Source organism: Amblyomma americanum, chromosome 5 (genome assembly GCF_052857255.1).
Source record: "Amblyomma americanum isolate KBUSLIRL-KWMA chromosome 5, ASM5285725v1, whole genome shotgun sequence".
Classification (NCBI taxonomy): Eukaryota; Metazoa; Arthropoda; class Arachnida; order Ixodida; family Ixodidae; genus Amblyomma; species Amblyomma americanum.
The window spans coordinates 18,849,797-18,874,519 of record NC_135501.1 but is presented as its reverse complement, the minus strand read 5'-3'; the positions used below and the strand labels follow the sequence as shown (position 1 = coordinate 18,874,519).

General features: G+C 53.0%; 1 pseudogene; it reads right to left on the bottom strand.

The window, feature by feature from the left end:
• Positions 1 to 4,051: 4,051 nt before the first annotated feature.
• LOC144133725 (uncharacterized) lies at positions 4,052 to 19,551 on the bottom strand (annotated as a pseudogene).
• Between the last annotated feature and the right edge of the window lie 5,172 nt (positions 19,552 to 24,723).

Genomic DNA, 24,723 nt, shown 5'->3' with positions numbered 1-24,723 from the left:
GCTGATGTTAGGATATGGTCATGGCTTATTGTGTCGAAAGCCTTATGAATATCCAGGACCAGTATGGCTCGCGTAGCGGCTGTACGGCGCTTAGTGCAAAAGAGAGACTCTTTAAGGGCGAGAAGTACGTCTTGCGTCGAGATGTTGGGACGGGAGCCAAATAGAACGTTGGAGAGAAAGCCTGTTGTTTCTAGGAGCTGTTGCAGGCGATTGAGAATGACATGCTCGAAGAGGTGGCCGACGCACCTCGTTAAGGAGATGGGGCGCAAATTTTGTAGGGTGAGGAGGTTGTCTGGTTTGGGTATAAATCGCATGCCGGCATGGGTCCAGGCTGATGGGAGCGTCCAAGCGTGCCAGTGATTATTAAAGAGCTCTGATAGTTCCTGGAGGGAGGCCATCCAGATTGAGTAGTGCCTTCAACGTTATGCCATCCGGCCCCGGCGCCGTAGCTACAGCGGTGAATACTAAAGTGTGCTCGGCGGACTTCGCTTAAGGTAATGTCGGCATCAAGTTCCGGGTTAGGTGGAGGTAGATTGGGTGGATCTGCTGACTGAAGGGATGGGGGTATATAATTGTCCCGTAGTTGGCAAATTACGCCTGTGCCCTTTTGGAGCTCTAGTTATTAGACGTTGTGTGCCTACTTGTGTTTGAGATTTTGTGGTTTTTGAATCCAAGAGAGCGCGTAGGAGAGACCACGAGCGTTTAGTGCTTAATGTACCTTTGAGGTCGTTGCAAAAGGTTGCCCAGTGTTCGGGTATTCTTCTTCCTCACGAATGAGAGCGGCTATGCTGAGCCTCAATTTACGTTTGTGTCGCTGGTGACGCCAGCGCTTGAGAAGTCTCTGTCGGGCCTCCCATAGATGAGATAGATGCGGATCAACCTGCGGTGCCGTAGGGATCTTTTTAGTAAATTTGCTGTTCGCCTGGATAGCCTCCACCAGACGGTCTGTCCAGTCGGTGACAGTACGGACTTCAGTAGATTCAGCTGACAAGTATGAGCGCAGTTTATCCCAGTCAGTGAGGAGCTGTGAACGAGGGTTGAAAATCATGTAATTGTAAGCAATAGTAGTGGAGACTGGAAAGTGGTCACTACCAAGGATGTCTTGGAGCACCGTGTGAGATTTAACGATTATTTTCGGTGCGGCCCATGTGAGATCGGGTGTGGTGTCACGGGTGACACTTGTGCCAATGCGAGTGGGTTCGGTGGGGTTTGTGACCAGGCCAAGGTTGTAATGAGCCATTGCCACAGAAATGAGGTTACCTTTGGGGGTATCCGAGGTATACCCCAGTGCGTGTGACGTGCATTAAAATCACCCACCACAAGGAGCTTTGAGGAGTGAAAGGAGCCCAGGATGCCCGGAATAACTCTGCCTTTATCTTTGGGATTGCTGTATATGTTAAGAATAGTGAGGTCATATGTGTGCCCGGGTGAGCTGAACTGTATCGAGGTATACTGGGTGCCCATGCTGTCGCGCGTGTTTGTCGGTGTGCGGTGTAGCACCGACATGGATGCCAGTGTCAAGATTGCCGTACGTATAGCGTAAGGGCTGCCGTGTGATAACCGCGGATATGAATGCGATTTGTTTCCGTCTCTTACAGGGCGATGACGGGGGGGGGGGGGGAATTAGGGCAGTTCGCGATATATGCTGCTAGTTACGCTTGTTTTCGGCGTATGCTGCGACAGTTCCATTGTCATATAATTGTTTCTGTTGGTGTAGTGGACTGGCGTCGGCGCCGACCTTTTCGCATGCTATTGTTCTGTGCCATGTTGCTGGTCTGGAGATAATGGATGAGGACAGGCAGCGGGTTGAACTGCGCGCTGCTTGCAAAACAATTCCTCATGAGGTACAAGTTCGAAAAGCTTATTGATGCTGGCTTCATGTTTTTCCAAGCGTGAGTTGATCGTAGCTTCTATCCTGTCAGTCATGGACTGTATCAGCTGCGCCTGCAGGCTTGCATGAGCTGCTGCTTCACTCCAAGTTGTTCAGCAGCTATATTGTGGATTATGCTTGTTAGCGGAACGTACGTATTTCTTTACCGCCTCTTGAGGTGTAATAGGAGGTCAGAGGTTGGATAAGGAGTACTGGTGGAGGCTACTTGGACGGAAAACTGACCCTTTTTAGCAGGACCGGCTCCTTTCTCGGGTGTAGCGTTCCGGAGTGACTGCGTCTCCTAGGTCTCCTGGATGCGGGCTGCGGATTCACTGGCTTTCGAGGTAGAGGCCCGTGGCTCGTTCGCGGCCGTCTTGGTACCACTGGGCTCCAAAGCTTTATATCCGGCGTTCAAGGGGCCCACACTGTGCTTTTCCGTGTGGTTTTGAAGCGGAAAGCTGCACTACGCTAGGTAAAGCAGTCGCCTCGTAGGCCGAAGAATGACCTTGAACGACCTTCAGCCCAACCACTTTAGCCGTGTACGACACTATGCGGTACAGTTATGGGTTCGAACCCTTGACCCTGATCTTCACCCATGACCCTTCGTTGACCAATGACCTTTACTTGACCTTTAACATTAGGTGACCTTAGTGTTGACCTTTTGACAAGAACATCCGATGGGGTGATGTGAAGCCACGTGATGGCATCCGATGGGACTGTCGTACGACCATGTGATACCACGTCATAGCCACGTGATCGTGTAGGTATATATAGAACGGCTGTAGCGAGCGTGTAGCGGAGCTTCCATGGACGAGCCTCTGACGCTGACGCTTAGCAAGCGTGCTTGCTTTCTGCTGAATTTCGGTGTTAGCCAAGTTAAGCCACCGTCATTTTTTGGTTATCTTCTTTGTGCGACGGTTCCGGGTTCTCGGTCTCCATGGCCTGCTCCAAAGCTGTCTGCAATGACCACTGCAATCACTGGGTTCTCCATCCTCAGCGGTGGGAGGGGTGGCCATTCTTCTGTGCTTCGGTTCCAAGGTTTCTTTGGATGGACGGTGAGTGCCTTGCTTGGACCGTTGGTCTGATTCACTTTCATGGGCAGTGTTGAGCTGTTGCTATATCTCTGCGGTTCTCCCGGCCGGTCGACTTGTATTTGGTTCAATTTGTGCCGATGTTCATTCCTCGGTCGAGGCTCAGACTTGTGCTCCTGCTCAGTCTTGTATTTCAGCGCAGTGTTTTGCTTCTGCTCAATCTTTTGCTTCTTCTGCGCATCTAGAAGAGTGTAATGTGCAGCAAGTTCTCCATAAGGATGGCATCGGATTGCGGCTTCATCAGTTTTGCCTGTATTTTTCCCTCTTTTGCTGTAATTCTTTTGTCTTGCCGGACAGTTCGTGTCAATGGTGGAGTGGTTGGATGTGTTGCAGACGATGCAGTGCTTTTTGCATCGACATGTACTGGTGGAGGATTGCGTATTCCGCAATTGTAGAACCTTTTCTCCTGCGGAGTTGGGAAAATGACAGCACGGTGTTCTGTCCTGTTTTCAGGCAGCATCCGCACCTGCATCACTGGTCGGAATGGTTTGCACCTGTAATCTGTGCCGATGAGGTAGACAAGCCGTGGTACTGCTTTGCCTTCAAAGGTATACAGGCATGCCCCCTTTGAGCCGAAAGGCCTTGCATGAATGATGTTTATTTGTTGGGGATATGTTTCCGTGCAGTTTAGCAATTCCTCTTCTGTTGATATCGGTAAGGCGCCGGTAATGATTTCTTTACATGACTTGTCTGGTGATACTGCATGAACATTCATTGAATATTCCTTTCCTCCTAGATTGATTGCCTCGATGTTGCATATCTGTTCAGTGAGGTCCGGATCCGGGCTGCTCAGAATAGCGATGTTTTGCTACGGCTTGACTCTGACCCTGGCATCGTGGGTTAATTGGCGGCTGAGCTTGAATTGCAAACCAGCAAGTAGTGACCTACCGGAATTGTTATGCAGCCTCACCCTTCCGCGTAGACGCATTACGACCTTGTAATCATCATGCGGAAGCCTCGGTAATTTGACGGGGCGTGCGGGTCGTGATCTTTCCGCATGTGTGTGTGCGCTTCTGCCTCCGTCACAGGTTTGAATCGTGTTTCTCGTGCGTCGATCATCCTGAACCATGGCGTTGTCTTCGGGCAGGCTTCAGTCATGTCTCGTGTCGTACGGGTCGTCCTGCACCGTCCCGTGCGGTAGGCCCTCCTCCGGTGTATGGCTGTTAGAAATTCCGGGTGTGGAGTCCTCAGTTTCCATGTCGGCAAGTTCGTGGACTCCATCCGGTGCCGTGGGCAACGAGCACAGCCCGTTGTGGCTGGATGGGAAGGCAGCGGCGTCGGTCATGTCATGCGTTGACGTGGAACGCCGCTCCGCTCCGCCGTGCGCCGCCGAAGTTGCTTAGGCTTAGTGCGGCGACTACGCCTCGGAGATCTTCGTAAGCTGCTTGTGCAAAATACAGGTTACTCACGGGCAAAGAAGTCCTCGTGAAGGCCCCTTGGGTGTTCGCCAAAGCCTGAGGTATGAAATTCGGGCACTATGAACGGTAATTGGGCAAATAAAGCAGGAAATTCGCAGAGCCGATGTGAAGCGCGTCCGCTCCATTCGGCTCCCTCGGAGCCTCCCCTTCATTGGGTTCATTGCCGTTGACAACAATCTAGATGATGATTATGTGATGATTATGTATTTTTATGGCGCAAGGGCATCTATGGCCAAAGATCTCCATGACACAAGGTATTTTCTTTTTCTCAAGGTGAGGTCCAAGACCCATATCCCAAGCATTTCACCCTAAATAAGCCGAGCACCAGGCCAGGGCAAAGCTTGTGCCCATTGTATCGCCAGTAGTACCCGGCGGCACTGCGGATCGAACCCCGCACATCCCGCATGCGAGGCGGATGCTCAACCACTTGGCCACCGCAGCGGTTGACAACGTTCTAGAGGCCGTTCATTTTCATGAAACGAAAGGCGCACAACTGTCTCCCTGAGTTAGTGGAAAAGATGAAAATGAAAATTGGTTTTTAGGGAAAGGAAATGGTGCCGTATCTGTCTCACGTATCGGCGGACAACTGAAGAGCGCCGTAAGGGAAGGGATAAAGGAGGGAGATAAAGAAAGGAAGAAAGAGGTGCCGTAGTGGAGGGCACCGGAATAATTTCGACGACCTGGGGATTAAACGTTAACGTGAACTGACATTGCACAGCACACGGGCGCCCTAGCGTTTCGCCTCCATACAAACGCGGCCGCCGCGGTCGGGTTCGAGCCTGGGAACACCGGATCCGTAGCCGAGCGCCATAACCTCAATATCGCTTTCATGGACGTGGCATTGGTGTTCAAGTGCAAAAAACTGCTTTGATTGCGTTTCGCGCACTGGATAGGCAGCGCGACCACCTTGCCACCATGGCAGGTGCCAGGAAATGGTTGATCGCGAGAGGTTGGTCACCCAATGAACGCTGCGGCCTATTGCTGCAGTGCTGCGTGTCTGCCACAATGTTGTCCGTGCTAATGCATGCAACCCATATCTCTCTCTCTCACCGCCTACACGTTCCTCAAAGCGCGAATGCGGCGTTCGCTCAAACAGGGAGGAAATTATGCGCCCTTCCTTTCCTCAAAATCCTCGGCGTCCAGAACGCTGTCAACGCCAACTCCAATGAACACAATGAACGCCTACAGCTTTCGCTTTGTACATCCTGGATTAACTGAGCCAATCCGCATTGATTTTTGGCTGTACTTTGCGTAAAGGGAGCAAGCCCTTGCCTTGTGGTGGTGGTGAAAAGCATTTCAGCTATATATACAGAGAGGTGCTCGAGAAGAGGCCCCTAGTGGGTCTCGCCCCTTACAATACAAGGCTGAGTCCCTCATGCCAGGATCCCGTTGGTCCTGACCGCTGCGCAGGTCCGCCGAACCAGGGCCTGCTGGGCCGATAGTTCCTGGCAGCCGAGCACAGCCCCCTCCCCAGTCTGTACCTGGCGATGGCCTTCGTGGTGCACGGGGCGCGTATTCCTCAGAAGCGGTTTTTTGAAAAGAGCCGTCCTAGTGCGTTTGAAAAAAAATAACACCTAGACTGGATAGAAGAAGAATCTCACTTCAGGGTAGGTCTCTCACTCCAAAGGATTGCAAGCCCTGGCGAAGGCTTCAAATCAACAGATTCTTTCCGTACTCTATAAACTACAGGATGAAGACACATGGGAGCCTGAGCTCTGCAGTAGCTGCCACAGAATGACTTGGCAAAATCGCGTAATTTGAGAGTGTCATGAATCTCCTGGGATAAATCAGAAATCATCCCAGATCTTGCGCCTGGGAAGAGCTGATCTGGAGCCACGACCCGGATCAGCAAAACTCAAAATTCGTCAGGCGGAGACAGCTTGCAAGATTTTATCCGCGGTCCTCGGTGCTGAGAGCCGGCTGGGAGGCACCCCCTCCTAATTGCTGCACTTACACCGTGAGGCCCTATGATTACGGGAATAAAGTTCATTCATTCATTCATGGCTAATCGTGTATTTGGCTGGGAATTCACAACACATCTTTAGTGGCAAGAGGAAGGAAGGAATAAACTTTATTAGGCTTTTCCGTTATCGTAAGCCCACTGTCGACCCAGGTGCCCTCCATGACGAGGTGACCTCCAGGATCCAATCTATGATGTTGTCTTGTACTTGTTTGTCTTCACTGCCGATGACCTTTTCCCAGCTGTCAGCTGATGGATATGGCTTTTGTAATTAAGGCCAATCGATATAGGCGCATAAGACTTTTTGTCTGAGCTCTTCGAAGAGCCGTGGCTTGTGCCCTGGTAAGCTCTGGGTGTGGGTGTGGGTAAAGGCGTCTGTTTTTCTTATATATGTTTGTAACCTAGTTGTATGTGGTGGGTGGCTCCGCCAGCAGCTCATTCGTGCAGACGTCCCGGTTGGTTAGCCCTCAGGCATATTCGTCCACCTTCTCGTTTCCTCAGCAGCCGGAGTGGGCCGGCACACATACGGGTGGATGGTGGTGTGTGTAATTTTTGAGTAGGGACGCGGTGAGTTTACCCGCTCTGCCCCTCTGATAGCTGGTGATCGCGTATTCTGAGTCACTAATCACTGTCTTCGTGCGGTGATTTAATGGCCAGTGATATGGCTGCCTCCCCTACGTTTTAGATGTAGGAGGCAAGAATGGTCGCTACGTTGATAATTTTGAAATTAGGCGTAGTCACACAGACCATGTACCCGCCAGGGACTTGCTTGGCCACGTCCACATACAGGCACAGAGGTCATCCGCATACTATTTGTCTATGGCCTCCGCACGGGTAATTCGTCTGTCATCATATCGTCCCGGTAGCATGTTTTTGGCGAAAGGTTTCACCTTGAGCTACACGCGACTGCCTTCGGGAAGGACTGTGAGCTCAGATGCCGTGTCAGCTCGCCTAGGATGTACCGCGCGGCGTCCGTTCTCGACAGGCGTTCTCTTTACGCGGTTTTATGTGCCTCAATTAGCTCGTCGAGGTTATTATGCACCCCCAAGATCTAGTAGCTTGATGTTGCTGGAAAAACTGGATATACCCAGTGCCGCCTTGTAAGCAGCACGAATGACGCTGTCAATTGCCTCCCTGTCCTTTTGCCGAATAAGGTAATACGGAAATGAGTATGTGATCTTGCTTAAGAGAAATGCTTCTGTGAGCCTACAGAGGTCAGGCTCCTTCATGCCCCTATGCCTCATAGCGATTCTCTTATTAGCCCGCCAATCTGTTTAGACGTTTTTTCAGCTACTGAATAGCCTCCGCATTCTGCGTATCGTTTTGAACCAGCATGCTCGGCCCGCAGTAGTACGAGTGTTTCTCCATCTGCGACACGAGATGCGCCTCACATATCTCTTCGCGAGACTTATGGAGGACCAGCATTCTCTCTGTAGATGTATAATGACGAAGAGAGCGCGGCTTTGTAAGTCTGCCGGATTATACTCTCAACTTCATTCTTTTTCCGTGAGGTCCAGACGAGGTAGTGAGTAGACGACTCTAGAAAGGAAGGTGGGACTGAAAGAAGGGAGAAGGAAACACAGCCTGCAGTGGAGGCCTCCGGAAAACATTCGACCACCAAGGGATCTTTAACGTGCACCGAAATCGCACAGCACGCAGTTGGTTGGTTGGTAACAACTTTATTCAAAAGTCCTGCAGAGCTTTCGCCGACGGGGCCTTAGGTCTCCCACGTGGGGACGTCGAGGTGTTGCCTCGCTGTCGCCTCGCGGGCCTGCTGGACGGCCCAGAGTTGGTCACCGAGACTGGGGCTGCGCAAGGCAGCGGCACACCGCGGCGGGAGGGTTCCGGAGTTAGCACCGTCAGGGTTTTTGCTACAGTCCCAGAGCAAGTGGGGTAAAGTTGCTATAGCAGTGAGGCAGACCTTGCATATATTCGTCGGGTATGTTCCGGGGTAGAGTCTGTAGTATTGTGCCGGGTTGGGGTACGTGAGCGTCTGCAGTTGTCTGAGGACCACCGCGTGCGCCCTGTCCAGCTTGTCGTTGGGCGGAGGGAAGGTTCGGCGGGTCAGGCAGAAGGCCTTAGTAATTTCGTTGTATGTGATCAAACAGTCTTTGGTGCTGTCCCATAGACGACCGTCGCCGGTGCGGTTCATGAGCTCGCGCGCCTTGGCGTGTGCCGTCTCGTTTCGGTTGCGATGTGTGTTCGATACTGCTCCCATGTGCGCCGGGAACCACTGGATTCTGGTTTGAAAAGCTTCCTCCCACTGGAATTTTCGATTTCTCGGGATTTGGGCCGCTGTCTGTGAGATCCATCCTTTGGCGAAGTTTTTGACGTTTGTCGCGAGTCGCAGAGAATAGTGGTGCACGTCGGATCCGTGGGGGCGAGGGCCACCGCCGCTTCCTCAGTTTCTTCTGCGCGCTCGCACGCTACACTTGCCGTTATGTGGGTTTCGCCACTCGAATCGACGACCGCAACCGCGAATCGCGAGCGTTCTGCGTATTCCGCGGCGTCAACGTACCTTGTCCCCGTTTCGTCTCCGTGGCTGTGTAGGAGAGCTCTGGCCCTGGCCACTCTTTTTCCCCGGTTGTGTTCTGGGTGGGCGTTCCGTGGAATCGGGTCGACTCTCAGGGTTTTTCTGATCGCGTCCGGAACAGCGACTTTCTGGCCTTGTTGTGCATGGTAACGGATGCCGACACTTTCCATGATCTGGCGTCCTGCTCTCGTGCCCGCTAATCTTTCTAGTTGTGAAGTGCGCTGCGCCTCGGCGATTTTGGTAAGCGTGTTGTGAAGCCCGAGTTGGAGCAAGCGTTGCGTGCTGGTAGACTCGGGTAGACCCAGTGCTATCTTGTACATCCTGCGGATTGGGAAGTTGATTTTGGCTTCTTCTCCCTTGTACCAGTTGTGGAATGCCGCAACGTACGCAATATGGCTCATGACGAAAGAGTGTATGAGTCGTGTGAGACTCGCCTCCCTCATTCCGTTTCTTCTGCTGGTGACCCTCTTGAGGATTGGCATGGCGTTAGCCGTCTTGTGCTGTAATTTAGTTATCGTTTCGCCGTTGACGCCATTGGCTTCGATTATCATGCCAAGGACCCTAATTCTGTGCACTATCGGGATGGTTCCTCCGTTGCTCGTGCGTAGTCTGATCTCTTCGTACTCTGGTCTGGCCGTTGCCGCATTCCGACCACATCCGGGTGGTCTGCCCCCTGCGTAGGGCAGTAGAATAGGAGTTCCGACTTTGTAGGGGAACATCGTAATCCCGTACCCACAGGGTATTCCTCTATTGTCTCGATTGCTTGTTGCAGTGCCGTTTCGATGTGACCGTCGCTGCCTTCGTGCACCCAGAGTGTTATGTCTTCGGCGTATATGGTGTGCCGGACGTCTTTGAGTTCTTGTAGCTTTTCTGCTAGCCCGATCATGACGAGGTTGAAGAGCATGGGCGAGATGACGGAGGCCTGCGGGGTGCCGGTGCTTCCCAGCGTTTACTCTTCTAGCTGGATATCCCCTGCCACTAAGAAAGTTCGCCTGTCTGTCAAAAAATCTTTAACGTAGTTGTACGAGCGTACACCTAGGTTTTGCCGCGATATCTGGTGTAAGATCGCCGAGTGCGCGATTCTAACGAACGCGCTTTCAAGGTCGAGGCCGAGAATTGCTCTGGTGCCTCTCGTCTTGCCGTCAAGCACCTGGTGCTTCAGTTGTAACATTGAGTCTTGCGTGGATAATTGGGGGCGGAATCCTATTATGGATGGCGGGTATGCCCCTTTCTGCCTAAGTGGGCTTGCCAGCAGTTAAGCAGTGCGTGCTCCATGGTCTTGCCGACGCACGACGTTAGGGATATGGGGCGAAGGTTGTCGAGGCTCGGCGGTTTTCCGGGTTTTGGGATTAGTATCATTCTCGCAGTTTTCCACTTCTGCGGGAGGCTGCCGCGCTGCCAGCACTCATTGATGAATGCCGTTAACTGTTCCACGGATCGGTCGTCGAGATTCTTTAGGGCGCGATTCGACACCCCGTCGGGGCCCAGCGCCGATCTGCGGTGGAGGTTGTGCAGCGCCGTCCTGATCTCTTCTACGTTGAAGTCCTTATCCAATTCTGCGTTCGGATCCCCCTCATATGGACCCGTGTTGTGCGGTCGAAGTGTGTGGCAAGTACTTCGCTCGTAACCGGACGGTCACTGCATCTTCACCGTGCTTCTCCAGCTCCTTGTGTAATAGACGTGCGAGGCAGTTCCTCTGGTGCGACTTGGTCTTCGTTTCGTCCAACAGATGCCTGAGCAGGTTCCACGATTTCCCGTTGTGTAGTTGGCCGTCGACTGCATTGCATAACTCATCCCATTGCTGGCGGTTGAGCGTTCGGCAGTGCTCCTCGATGGATGTTGCAGTTGATCTCCGCTATTTTCTTTCTGAGTCTCCGATTGAGTCTCTGTCCCTTCCACCTGGCCAGGACACAGTTCTTCGGCTCGATGAGATGCGCCAGGCGGCTGTCTATCTTGTCAGTTTCAACCTCGGTTTCGACGGTCTTGGTTGACGCTTTGGCGTCTGCAACCAGCAAGCGGGTCCAGGCTTCGATGTCTGTGATCGTATCTCCTGAAGACTCTTGTTGGTCTCGTTTATTTCTGAAATCTTCCCAATCGGTCCATTTGAAATTTCGCTTACTCCCGTGCGCCTTGTCCGGAGTCTGTACGTGTATTTCGACGATCATGTGGTCACTCCCCAGGTCGGTCGACGTATTTTTCCACGTGGTAGCCGTCGTCCCGGCATTTCGGACGAACGTCAGGTCCGGGGTCGTATCTCTGGTAGTGGAGGTACCGATTCTCTTCGGGTGCGCCGGATCCGTAAGTAACGTGAAGTCGAGTTCCTGCGCATCTTGGTTGGTTGTGAAACTTTATTTCCAGCGGATATAGAGGAGCGACACGAAGTCGCCCCCCGCTTAAACGGCGGCCGCTATCCCTTGGGCAGCGGCGGCGTCTTCAGCCAGCTAGAGGAGCTTGATCTGTATCCCCGGGTCGGGGCTGAGCAATAGAGCCTCCCAATGAGCAGAGCCGGTAATGAAGTGACTCGCGGGTAAGGACTGCGGGCAGTTCCAGATCATATGATTTAGATCGGCTTTCGCATCACAATTTTTGCATTTGTTTGAGTAGAGTCCTTCCGAATAGAAGCTACACAATTGGGGATTTGGATAGGTGTTAGTTTGAAGTTTACGCCAGGCTTTGGCCTGTTGCTTGGAGAGCGTTTTATCTGCTGGGGGGAATCTGAGTCTTGCAAGCCTGTAGTGCTGCAGGATTTCTCTGTAAGAAAACAACCTGTCCTTGCCAGAGTATAGGGCGGGTGGGCTGCACGACCCAGCTCGGCGGGACAGTTCTCGAGCTAGGTTATGAGCCGCCTCATTACCAGCAAGGAAAGCATGAGCAGGCGTACAGATTAGGTGAATTTTCTTTATTTATTTATTTATTTACACAGTACTGCTAGCCTCTAGGTGAGGCTGTAAGCAGGAGCGGGAAAAGAAAAAAAAAGACATAAGTGACATGCGCAAAACGAATCAAGGCACAACACGCTGCCTTCAACAAATGAGATGCACTCACAAGCAAAAATAGATGAAGGAAAGTTGCGTGCAGAAACCCCCCCCCAAAAAAAATCTCAAGAACATTCCGTAATCATCAATTACTATCTGACCGCATTCTGACAGCATTCATAAATGCTTCAGTAGTGGGCTGATAATTTAGCAGAATCCGTGCTGCTTGTGGGGAGATTCTTCCAAACATGTAGTTACGTATAGCCAATTTTGAGTCGCTGACAATGGTTTCTGCCGAGGATCCCACAATGGCTAGAGCAATGGCTGTTTCTTCTCCAACATGTGTGTGCTGAGTGCGTATAGTGCCCCCAGTTATGAGTGTACCACGTTCCGTGGTGACTACAGCTACCATCTTGTCAGCCGAAGAATCTGCCGCATCTACATATACCACAGAGGTATCATTAAGAAAGCGTTTGCCTAATGATTTGGCTCTCTCTGTACGACTTTCAGCGTGGAAATCTGGGTGCATGTTCCGAGGTAGTGGAGGAATGGCCAGAAGCTGGCGTATATGTTTGGGAAGGTCAGTTGTGGGTCCGCCTTGTCGTTCGTATGTTATGCCTAGTGTGGACAGAATGTGTCTGCCAGTTGGTGTGGCCGATAGTCGTTCGTACTGCGAGACGGTTACCGCTTCAATAATCTCGCTTAGGGTGTTATGAAGACCGAGACCTAACACTTTCTCAGTCGCTGTGTGCATGGGTAGCCCAACTGCCTGTTTGACGCATTTTCTGATTATGGCCTCCACTTTTTCTTTTTCAGCTGACTTGAGATGTAGGTAAGGGCATACGTAAGCTATGCGGCTTATCACAAAGGCTTGTACTAAACGGAGAGTATTGCTTTCCTTCAAGCCCGAGTGGCGGTTACTAATGAGGCGAATGAGTCGCATAATTTGCTGCGAGGTTCCCTGAAGCTTCCGAATTACGTCACCATTGAAGCCGTGTTCTTGTAGAATTAGGCCCAAGATTTTAATTTTGGGCACTCGAGGAATGGGGACTCCGCGAATACTGAGTTCGATGGCCGGTGGGGTTTGCGCAAGGGATCTGATGTTGCGGAATATGAGAAATTCAGATTTGGCTGGAGAGCACCGCAGCCCCCTAGGGTCTACATAGTTCCCCACGATATCTATTGCATGCTGTAGTCTCTCCTCGATTTCGGCATCATTGCCCTCGGCGCTCCACAAGGTGATATCGTCAGCATAGAGGCTGTGGTGGAGTTGCGGAACCTGCGCTAATTGGTGTGGAAGTTTCAACATTGCAACGTTGAAGAGAAATGGTGATAGGACCGATCCCTGCGGGGTGCCCTTGTTGCCGAGGGGGAAGTCATGTGAGTGGAGACCTCCTACTTGAAAATGCGCCTTTCTACCTGAAAGTCGCGGATATAGTTGAAGGTGCGGGCTCCCACCCCGAGTTCATGAAGGTTCTCCAAGATCGCATCATCTGACATTGTCAAATGCCTTTTCCAGGTCAAGTCCAAGAATTATTCTGGTGTCCCGCGTTTTTGCCTCAATAATCTGATGTTTGAGCTGAAGCATTACATCCTGCGTAGAAATTTTTGGTCGAAATCCAATCATGGTTGGAGGGTACAGCTCATTCTCCTCCATAAACCGGTTGAGGCGGGTATGAACTACGTGCTCCATGAGCTTACCTACACAAGACGTGAGCGAAATCGACCTGAGGTTCTCAAGGCTGAGTGCCTTCCCTGGCTTTGGGATGCGAATGATCTCTGCCGTTTTCCATATTTGTGGGATGGAGCCCTCCGACCAGCATTTCTGCATATACTCAATTAGTGATTGTAGCGACACTTCATCCAGGTTGCGGAGGATCTTGTTGGATACTGCATCTAGGCCAGTGGCGGATTTTCAGTGTAGCCTGGCAATCTCTGCCCTAACCTCATCCACAGTAATGGGGGAGTCGAGCTGCGTGTTTTCCGGACCAGCATAATCTGGGAAGGCTTAGATAGGAGCATTGCCAATATATCTATCTTCAGGTTCAAGGAAAAGGTCCTCTGGTGGGCCTGCATACTCATGCACAAGCTTCTGCAGGTTCTGCCTCTGGGTGGCTCTGCTACCTTTAGGGTCAAGTAGATGACGGAGCAAGTGCCAAGTCTTAGAGGATATTGCGATCCATTTGGTTGCATATGTCATCCCAGTTTTGTTGAGTAAGTTTAGCTGCATGATCCTCGATCTCCTTGTTTAGCCTAGCTATTCCTCAGCGCAGATTGCGGTTCCACCGCTGTCGTTTGAGTCGGTTCTCGAGTCCTCTCTTTGCCTCCCATAGGTGAAGAAGCCGGCTGTCCGCAATCTCCAGGTGGTCAGCCTGGTCTAACGTATGGGTGACTGCTTTGGCATCGTCACAAAGATCCTGTGCCCAGATATCTATGTCTAGTATTTCGGGGGTATCAGCTTCTCGGGCGGCTCTTTTAGCGCGGAACGTGTCCCAATCGACAAGGGTGGGGGCTCGAGCGCTACGACGGTTGGGGTCAGTTGAGGTCACTATTTCCAATATATAGTGATCGCTGCCGAAATTTTGTTGAGTGTTTATCCATGTTGGAGTGCCCGAATTTTTAGCAAAAGTCAGATCGGGAGACGTATCCCTGGGAACACTGTTACCGCAGCGGGTGGGGACTAGTGGATCTGTAAGAAGAGTCAACCCACACTGTTGTGCGGTGAGCCACAGTTTTCTACCTTTAATGTCCTCCTGTGCGTAACCCCAAGCGGGGTGTTGGGCATTAAAGCCTCCCGTGAAAATGACGGGGTGATTGCCTGCGAGCTTCAGGGTCGCCTAAAAAAGCGGGCCGAAGCTTGCTTTCCGTAACTTTGGGCTGCTATAGACATTCAGCACAAACAGACTGTGGTCGGGTTTCCTAGGCGGAATTCATTCGACTAGCACGTGTGTGACATTTGTGACTGGGGTATCGTGCTGTACTACCGTAATATTTCGTTTGACAAGAGTCGTGACTCCAAGCGTTCCACCCCCCGATGAAAAGGATTGATACCCAGTTAGCTTATTAGTTTGTGTCTCTTGTAGTGCGATTAAGTCCGGTCCGTCCCTATTGTTGAGGAATTGTTGGAGTAAAGCTCGTTTGCGGCTAAATCCTCGGCAGTTCTACTGCCAGATGGTGTAATTGGGTTGTGGCGCCATGTTGTTGCTAGTCGGATACCGCTTCAGAAGAAGCGGGTTTGCGAATTTTGTGAGGAAGGAGCCTGCTCTCTGCTTCCTGCTGCCAGCTGCCTAAGTTAATTAATTCCTGCCGGTGTCTGCATAATTCTTCCATGATGGAAGTCATTGTAAGCTGCACTTGAATGAGGTTGCTGTTAGTCTGCGTTTTCGCTTCTCCAATTTTGTGAATGGTGTCGGCTAGTGTTTGGCCTTCGGACAGGGAATCGCCTGCTTTTCGCTTAGGCGGAGGTGCCCGCGTTGATTCAGCCTGCATGTCCGCTCCGGCGGAGGTAGAGGGGTAGGGTTATTGGCGCCAGCGGTCGTAGGCGGTGACCGAGCCTGCATTTGTTGCTGTTTTAGAGCGGCATTTTCTTTCTTTAGGTCCTCGACCTCACGAAGTAATTTCCCTACCAGCACTTTCAGGTCTGCTAGCTCAGAGGGGTTGGAGTTAGATTTATGGGAGGCTTTATCTGCCCAGCCTACCTTTTGCGTGCCGACGGCGTCCTGGTTCAAACCGGGGTTCCGTGGCTGGTGTGAAGGAGTCCTGGATTTGGAGGCGGACTGGCCTCTCGGTTCCAGTCGTGGAAAGGAGCTGGATCGATATCTATAATTTGTTCGTCCCCTGCTTTTGGAGCGGCTGTGTCGCTCTTTAGACTGCGGCGACTCTTGGCTATGCTGGGTCAGATGTTGGCGTTCCTGTTCCCAGCGGCGTTTGCTGACAATGTATGGAGTGCGGTAGATTTCGCGGCATTTGTTGCTGCCCTGTTCATGGCCCTTACCGCACAAGGCACACTCAGGCTCGCAGCTATGTGTCTCAGGAGGATTGGCCACGCCGCATCCGCGGCAGCGAGCGTTTTTCGGGTCCGGGCAAACGTCTCTGCGATGTCCGAGTTGTCCGCACAAAGAACACACTTCGTATTTTTTTGTAGAGGCAGCAGCGAATCATGCCACCACCGAAGCTGATCCAACGGGGAACTCGCTCACCGTTGAAGAGAATGAGGACCGTCTGCGACTGCGCACCCATGCGCCGGACTCCACATATTGGAGGATTCCTTGGATGCTGAAGGTTCGCAAGGATGTCAGCGTCCGATAGATGCTTCGGAACGCCTTGGATCACTCCTTTGCCACTGCCATCCGGCGTGGCGACATACGAGGTGATGGCGATCTTGTTCTCGCCGTAGATGAGCTCCTTGATGTTTAAGTAGCGTTCCACTCGTACCGCGGAATGGGTGGCCACCAGTATGGTGTGTTGCTTGAAGTTGAGTAGCATGCAGTCTTCAGATGATTCTGCCAAGGTGAGGCCCGCGGCGTCCCGGATGAGTTGAAAGATGCCGAGTTGGCCACAGCTCTCCAGTATACGGAGGCCGCCCGATGGCCGGAATATCACCTTGGTTAGGCCCTTGGGTAGGCGAGGTAGGTTCGACGCCACCGATTGTCGAGCAAGTCGTCGGCCAAGCTTTTTCGCAGAGGAGTCGGCAGAGTGCCGCATGCTGCCCTGTCTCTGGGCGCGATCGGTTCCATTGTGTGCCGCGGGGTTATTCCTTTGGCGTTCGTGACCGGAGCGTTCGGATTCACCGACGGTGAACCAACCATATTGGTGCGAAACTTCTTCGGGGCTAATGTCAGTCCCCTCCACGGTGAATTCCATGTCCAATGTTGGAGGAAGATCCCACTCAGATAATGCGGCACAGCCCCGTCAGAGCGGGGTCGCTAGGCCTGGCGTGGGCCTAGCGGGCCGTGCGTACCGGCGAGAGCCGAAACGCAGAAAAGTCCGCAGAAACAGGCAAAAAGGGACTTGCCGATGCGTCCGACGGCGTTATCCGAGCTTCGAAGACGAAATCCAGGCAAGAGCGGTGTTGACCGTCGCTGAATTCAGCGGTGGGCATGGGTGAAGCGAGGAGCGTTCGCGCGAGCGTCCGATCCACGCCACGTCCGAGCCGGTTCTCTCCTGTGCATCTTGCCCGAGTTGTCTTCCCTTGGTCGTGCTGTAGCCGTAACCCCATGCCGTGTCTGCCGCGTTGAAATCTCCCCCTGCAATCAGCGTCCGGGACTCGGCAATCTTGAGCGTCTTCAGAAACAGCGCTCGGAAGCGTTGGCGGCGTTTCGCTGGACTGCTGTATACGTTCAGTATGAATATACTTTGTTTCCTCTCCTTGGTAGGTATCAGTTCAATGAGAGCGTGTTCCATCTGGACGCCGCTTAGTTCGTGGTCAACGAATGTGAGACGCTTCCTAACGAGCATGCACATACACCTCCCCTCGATTTTGCTGCCTTGCCTTTTGTAGCCTGTTAAGGTAGCCGCGTTGGTGAGCGTTTCTTGGAGTAATATTACGTCCGGTTTACGTGTTGCGTGCCTGATGTGTTGCTGTAGAACGCACTTTTTGACGGCGAAGCCGCGGCAGTTCCACTGCCATATTACTATCCCTTGGTTATCGTTGGCCACGTTGATGCTGATGCAAGTTACCCGGCTGCCCTTGATGGTGGCTCGGTCCCGCATCACTGCTCGCCGGTGCGTGTCCGTGCTGCGTGAATACGGAGTGATTCAGTATTATCTGCATGTTTCCTTCAAGGTTAGTGGTCCTGTTTGCGAGGCCGAGGAATGTTGCGTGTAGGGTTTCAATGGTACTTTGCATGGTGCATAGCATTTTCTTGATGTCTGTAATTTTCACTCGCACCTGGCTCTCGAAACCGCCCTCGTGGTGTTGTATCGCCCGTTTCTTCGGGGCGTGCGCGTCCGCGTCAGGAACGCTCGCCGGTACCTGCTGTTGTGCGTTCTGTTTGTTTTTTTCCATCCCGGCACGCTCGCGTCTGAGTTCTCGCATCTTGCATTAGCTTTTGGACTTGTTCGCGCATTACCGCGTTCTCTTTTCGCATTTCTGCGTTCTTTTTCCTTAGCGCCTCTAAAATATTATTATCGGCTTTTTGATTCTGCTCTGGGAATGCAGGTGCTGTTACGACCCCCTCCCGCACGATGCCCCGGACAGTGCCCGCCCAGCTCACCTTGTCTCCGAGAGTTGGCGTCCTGGATCTCGATCTTGTCGGAGCGCGGTTGTGCCTTTGACGACTGCGGGACCGGGACCGGCCACGTGATCGTGTCGTGGATCTGGGTCTGTGCGGCTGGATGGGCGGGAAGACTTGCTGTGTGAGTTGGGCATGTGCGTTTTGGCGCTCCCATTGTCGCCTGCGAATCACATACGGAGTCTTGTACCTTGCTTTGCAGGCCTTGTCGGCCGTCATGTGAGCGCCGCCGCAAAGGTTACACTTGGGCGAGCATTGGTGCCCGTGGTCTGGGTTGCGGCCTCCGCAACCCCTGCAAATGCGGTTGGCGGGATTTGGGCAAACGTCCATGCGGTGGCCGAGGCGTCCGCACTAGTAACAGATGTCAACTTGCTTGCGATACAACGTGCAACGAACGAGTGTTGCGCCGTACCTGACAAGGTTGGGCACTTTGAGTCCGTCGAAGGCAAATACAACCGTGGTTGTAGTGCCTATGCGTTTGGCCGCCAGTGCCAGTGGGTTTCTCGGGTTTACGATGTTCTCGTCCAGTGCTCGGGGTCCGTCCTCAATGGGGATGGCACGAATCACTCCCTTGGTTGTATTATCGGGTGCCGTTTCGTACGCGTTGACTTCGTGCGGATTCCCTTGAATGTGAATTTCCCGCAGTTTGGCATAGCGGTCCGCGTTCGCTCGTTTCGGTGTGCTGACGACGACGATGTTCTGTTGCGAGTTCAGACAGACCGTGTCTTCCACACTTTCGTCTCCTGTTATGTCGGCGGCCGCGAAGATTGCGGCGGTGACCGTCGGGGCGCCGACCTTAACGATGTCGACGCCGCCTTTTGGTCTAACCACGATTTTAATTTCCTCCTTCGGTAGTCTGGGCATGCGTCCCGCTTTGATAACCTTTCCTTTGACATGCTTGGGTTTCGTGCCTTGCTGGCCGGTGCCAGGCGCGTTCGCTCTTGCATCGATGTCGTACGTCGAATTCGCACCGTGGTCTCGGGGTCTCGAACGCCGCGCTCCGGCGGTCTTCCATCCGGCTTCTTCGGTAATTTCGTCGGCGCAAAATGTCTTCTCCCATCACTTGCACGTTCATTCTTGAGTCACGTTCGTCGGCTTGTGCCGCTTCCTTGGAGAGAGTCCGTATACGTGGCGCCGCGTCTGTCATCGGCGCGCAGCGGTTGCGCCGGCTAGGCCTAGCGTCTCGCGTACACGCCTAGACCTAGCGAGGCTATGGCGGGGTCGGGGCGCAGAAAGTGCAATATCTCTGCGAAGAAAGGTGGCCCACCTCATAACTGGGCATCCGTCGATGCCTCTCGACTTCACGGATCCGTTGGTGAAAGGTTGGCGATGAAATGCACTTGAAATTGCTGCGAAATCATTTGTAGAAGACAGAGCCGATGTGAACGCGTCCGCTCACCTCGGCGATCGCAGCGCCCTCTCCACAGCACGCAGTCTCCTTAAATATTTTCTTTCCATAGAAGTTTGTCATCTCTTCCTCCTCCTTCCAATACGGTGCCTGTTTTCTTCTCGCTTTTCTCACTCCTTTCTTCATCCCTTTTCCCACGGCGACTCGCCGCGGTGGTAGGTAAACTCTTTTATTGCGCCCAAAAACAGGGGACCAGTCAAAGGACCGGTTGCGCTGACTTAGAGGAGGTCGGCGGGGATCCTTTGGGATGCCGCGGCCTCCACCACGCGCTGGATAAGCCAGCGTTGGTCTGCTGGCGTGGAAGTACACAGGAGAGACTCCCACGTCTCTGGGGTGTTTGCGTTGTCTGTGTTGTAATGTGTACAAGTCCACACCATGTGTATGAGTGTGGCCGGAGTTGAGCAGTGTTTACACATGGGGGCTATCTGTTCCGGAAAGATCCTGCTGTATAAGAGGGGGTGTGGGAAGCTGCCAGTTTGTAGTTTGCGCCATTGGACGGCCTCGCGTCTTGTTAGATCGCGGTGTGCGGGAGGATATGTGCACCTTTGGAGTCGGTAGTGCTGGAGTATGTCCGTGTAAGTGGTGAGTAGAGAAGCGCGTGGGATATTAGTGTCAGCGGAAGCAGGGTGGCTGATCATACTCTCGGCTCGGCAGCTGAGATCTCGAGCGAGAGTGTGTGCCTGAGCGTTTCCGCTGAGCGACTCGTGGGCTGGAGCCCAAAGAAGTAAGCGAGATGTGGAAGAGGGTGCTGTAGAACGTAGAATGTGTAACGCCTGGCAAGAGATACGGCCAGCATCGTAATTGCGAATAGCCTGTTGAGAGTCACTGATGACGACTTTGGTATTAGGGTCGGCTAGCGCGAGCGCAATGGCAACCTCCTCAGCTGCGGTGACTGTTTCTGCATTGCGAATGCTGCAGGCTGTGTACCAGCTGCGGTGAGGGGCGAGAGCTACCGCCACCATCGCTGGCCTCGATGGATGGTAAGAGGCGTCCGTATACGTGACGTCCGGACGTCCGCTGAAGCGTTTCTCGAACTGACGAGCCCGGTCGGCCCGTCTCTCGGCGTGGTGTTCCGGGTGCATCCGTTTGGGAATGGGAGGAATGCGGAGATTTAGGCGATATTCCGATGTAAGTTCAGCGTAACTTGGGGCCGATCTCGGCGGGGAGATCCCAACTTGCTGCAGTACCACTCGGCCAGCGTGTGTGAGTGAGAGCCGCTCATACTGGGCGGTGAGGGTTGCTTCGATCAGTTCGCTCACGGTATTGGAGATTCCGAGAGCCATGAGCTTATGGGTAGCTGTGGACATGGGAAGGCCTAGGGCCGTCTTGTATGCTTTTCGAAGTGACGCGTCTAGCCGTTCGCTTTCGGCACGAGTGAGACGTAAGTAGGGTCCAGAGTAGGTGATGCGGGAGCAGACGAAAGCTTGAACGAGGCGCAGGAGGTTGGACTCTCGCATGCCATGATGCTTGTTGGAGATTCGCTTAAGGAGGCGTCCGATCTGCACAACCGACTGGTCGATGCGTTGGATCGTGATGTTGTTGCTGCCGTTGGCCTGTAGATGCAAGCCCAGGATCCTGATGTTGTCTGTTCGAGGAATCGGGTTTCCTTGCACCTGGAGGTTGATGTCCGGAAGTATCTTTGAAGGGCGTCGTCCCGGGGAAGGAATGATGATATACTCGGACTTTGTCGCCGAGCACGTGAGGCCAACTGTACTTAGATAATCTCCGATCCGTTCGATCGCGGTCTGTAAAGTCTCTTCAATCTGGCCGTCACTGCCGCGCGTGATCCAAAGTGTGAGGTCGTCAGCATAAATGCTGTGATGCAGGTGGGGGATGTCGGCCAGTAGCTTCGGCAGGCCTATCAGTGCGACGTTAAAAAGCATCGGCGAAAGTACGGCGCCTTGCGGCGTGCCACGGTTTCCCGGAGAGATGATGGAAGGATCTCCCGTGCCGGCTTTAAGTTGCACTGTGCGGTCGGTGAGAAAGTTTCGAATGTACGCCTACATGCGATGTCCGACACCGAGAGCTTGAAGTTGTTGAAGAATCGCTTCATGGAGGACGTTGTCGAATGCCTTGGCAACATCGAGGCCGACGATGACTTTCGTGTCTAGTGTACGTCTCATGACTACCTGATGATGGAGAAGAAGCATAATGTCCGGGGCTGCTAAATGAGGGCGCAAGCCGAACATAGTGTCTGGTAGAAGATGGTTGTCTTCAAGGTATCGTGAGAGCCTGGTCTGGATAACGTGTTCCATCAGCTTCCCAACGCAGGGCGTGAGAGAGATGGGACGGAGGTTGGCCAAGGTTGGTGGTTTGCCTGGCTTGGGGATGAGGACTAGATTGGCGCATTTCCACTCTTGAGGGATGGTACCGCTGGCCCAACATTCTTGAAAATAGTCGGTAAGAGCATGAATGGATGCGTCCTCTAGATTCCTAAGCATTTTATTTGAAATGCGGTCAGGACCGGCCGCCGAAGTCGTCTTGAGGCGATTGAGTTCTGCTCGGACCTCCGCTAAAGTGATCGGAGCGTCTAGACAGAGATTTTCCGCGCCCTGATAGAAAGGGAGGTTGGTTGTTGGTTCAGGGCGGATGTAAGTATTTATAAGCTCTTGTTTAAGCTCGTCAGACGTGCCAGGATACTGGTGGAAGATTCGCTCGAGCTGTTGGCGTGTTTGGAGCTTGCCTCCTGCTGGGTCGAGTAAATGTCGAAGGAGGTTCCACGTCTTACGAGCGTTTGGAGTGTTGTTCATCGGGTCACATATGTTGTGCCAGCTCTGTCGAGTGAGTTCTATTGCATATTTCTCGATATTCATATGTGCGCGCGCCAGTCTACGTCGGATATTGCGGTCCCATTTCCGAGTGGCAAGTAGAGCTTCGAGCGACTTCTTGCGCTCCCACAGATGGGCGTAGTAGCGGTCGCAGTGTGGGATACTGTCCTCTAACTCGACGGTTTGAGTGGCGTCGGCCACTTGTTTGACAATTTCGGTTGTCCACGCCTTGATATCAGTTATAGCGGGAGGTTTGTCTGCTGTTTCCTGTGCGTCCGGAAGGAGTCCCAGTTAATCACCTGAGCTGGCCGCGTACATTGCCTGGTGGGCTCGTGTATTACGATTTCGAGTACGAAGTGATCACTCCCAAAGTTTTCGTTAGTGTGACACCAAGTCGCTTTAACTCTGGAGGTCGTAAAGGCCAGGTCCGGCGTTGTATCACGATGTAGGCCCGTACCGTGTCTAGTGGGGTAGGACACGTCCGTGATAAGAGTCAGCTGGTTCATATGCCAGTCATTCCAAAGGCGTCGACCTTTAGCGGAGTCATAGTGGTAGCCCCAAGCGCGGTGATGCGCATTAAAGTCACCGAGAATGAGGAGGGGTTGCCCCTGCGCCAGCTGCTGGGCTTTGAGGAAAAGCGGACCGAAAATATCCTTATGAGCTCGGGGAGGGCTGTAGACATTAATTATAAACAGACTAGTGCAACGTTTACGCGAGGGTCGGGGTAATATTTCTAAGAAGACGTATTCGGGGAAAGTTGGATATAAATTGTGTTGGAGGACAGTGAGGTTACGTTTGACGAGAGTAGCTATTCGAGGTTTTACTCGTTCCGATAGGTATGTACTGTAACCGGCAAGTTTCGTGTTCTTGTCGCATTCCTGGAGAGCTATTAGTTCGGGGCGATCACTCGCGGCGAGGAACTGCTGGAGGACCGGACGCTTACGCGCGAACCCACGACAGTTCCACTGCCAGATGGTGGTGTTACCCGAGCTGCTCGCCATGATTAGGCGGGAATAGTTGTGGGGTTTGAACGGGTGTCGGCGCAGGGGCCGCGGGTACCACGGCAGCGAGGAGTTTGCCCTGTGCTTCTATAGCTTTGTTCAGCATGTCAAATTGTTGCGTGACTTGTGAGCCGATTGTGTGGAGTGAGCGTTCGATGTGTGCTTCTAAAGCCTTGATGCGAGTTTGACTGAGGTTGCAGCTTTCCTCAACTTTGGCAAAACGTGCCTGCCAACCCTCCGCGGGTGAGTCGGTGTCGGACGTTGCTTTGCGTTTTTGTGCGGATCGGTTGGGAGGAGCGATATCCATAGGTACTGATTCATATGATCCCTGCGGATGCGGGGGAGACGAAGGGAGTGTGGCCATTGGCTTTTCGAGAGCCTCTACTCTGAGTATAAGTTGTTGGATGACTGCTGTCAGTTCCATAATCGCTTTGTGTGTGTCTAGAGTAGTGGGAGTCCCTTCCTGCGTACTCACCGGTTCTTGACGTTCTTGTAGATCGGGTAGAGATGGTAGTAGCCCAGGTGGCTGCTGCAAAGGATGAGGAGAGTCCCCTGTCTGCTGGACGACTGCAGGTGGCCCGGGATTGGTCCGGGAGGTCCCCTGAGAACCCATCCGTGGAGCGGGAGACTTGAGCGGTGGAAAAGAGCTCGAGCGGTCTCGGAGCTGCCGCTGCTGGCTATCGGAGCGTTGCCGGTCCCATCGGCTGGTGCGCTGGAGTGTGATCCGCTTGGCGGTCTCTTGGGTCTTGAGTTTCTCTGCCTCAGCATTTCGAATTTTCTCCCACTTCCTGCGCTTGACTTCGTAAGGAATCCTGAAGATTTCCCTGCAGCGACTATCGCCCGTGAAATGTTCTTTGCCGCACAGGCGGCAGATTGGTTTGCACGTGTGGTCGGTGGTAGGATTGGATAGTCCGCAACCTCTACACTTAGTAGTTGTGCTTGCACAAACATCGGCTCGATGACCGAGCTCGCCACAGCGATAGCACACCTCGTACTTCCTCTTGAATAAGTTGCATCTGTGGCGACTATTGCAAAAGTAGACCCAGGTAGGCACTTGGCGCTGAGCGAATGTGATGAGTACTGCGGTGGTGTTCCCGAGCCGCCGAAAGTCCAGAATGGGTGGGTTACGGTTGTCTTGTAACTCTGCTTGGATTGTATTTCGATCCAGTCGGACGTCGACGCCGCGAATCACACCACGGCTCGAGCTATCATCTGGAGCGCAGTAGACGGATATCTCATACGCCTTGTTGTCAACGGTGATCTCTCTGAGTTGCATCATACGTTCAGCTCTTTCGACGACTGGGGTGCAGTACGCGAAAGTGTTCTGGATCAGGTTAGCTTGTATTAGGTCTTCGTGACGAACAGCGTCCCTGGTGAAGCGAGCAGCAGTGCAAATTGCTTCCAGTAGTTGGTAGGTTGTAATCTTGGAGAGTAGCAGTCCGCCCCGTGGGCGCACAATTAGCTTG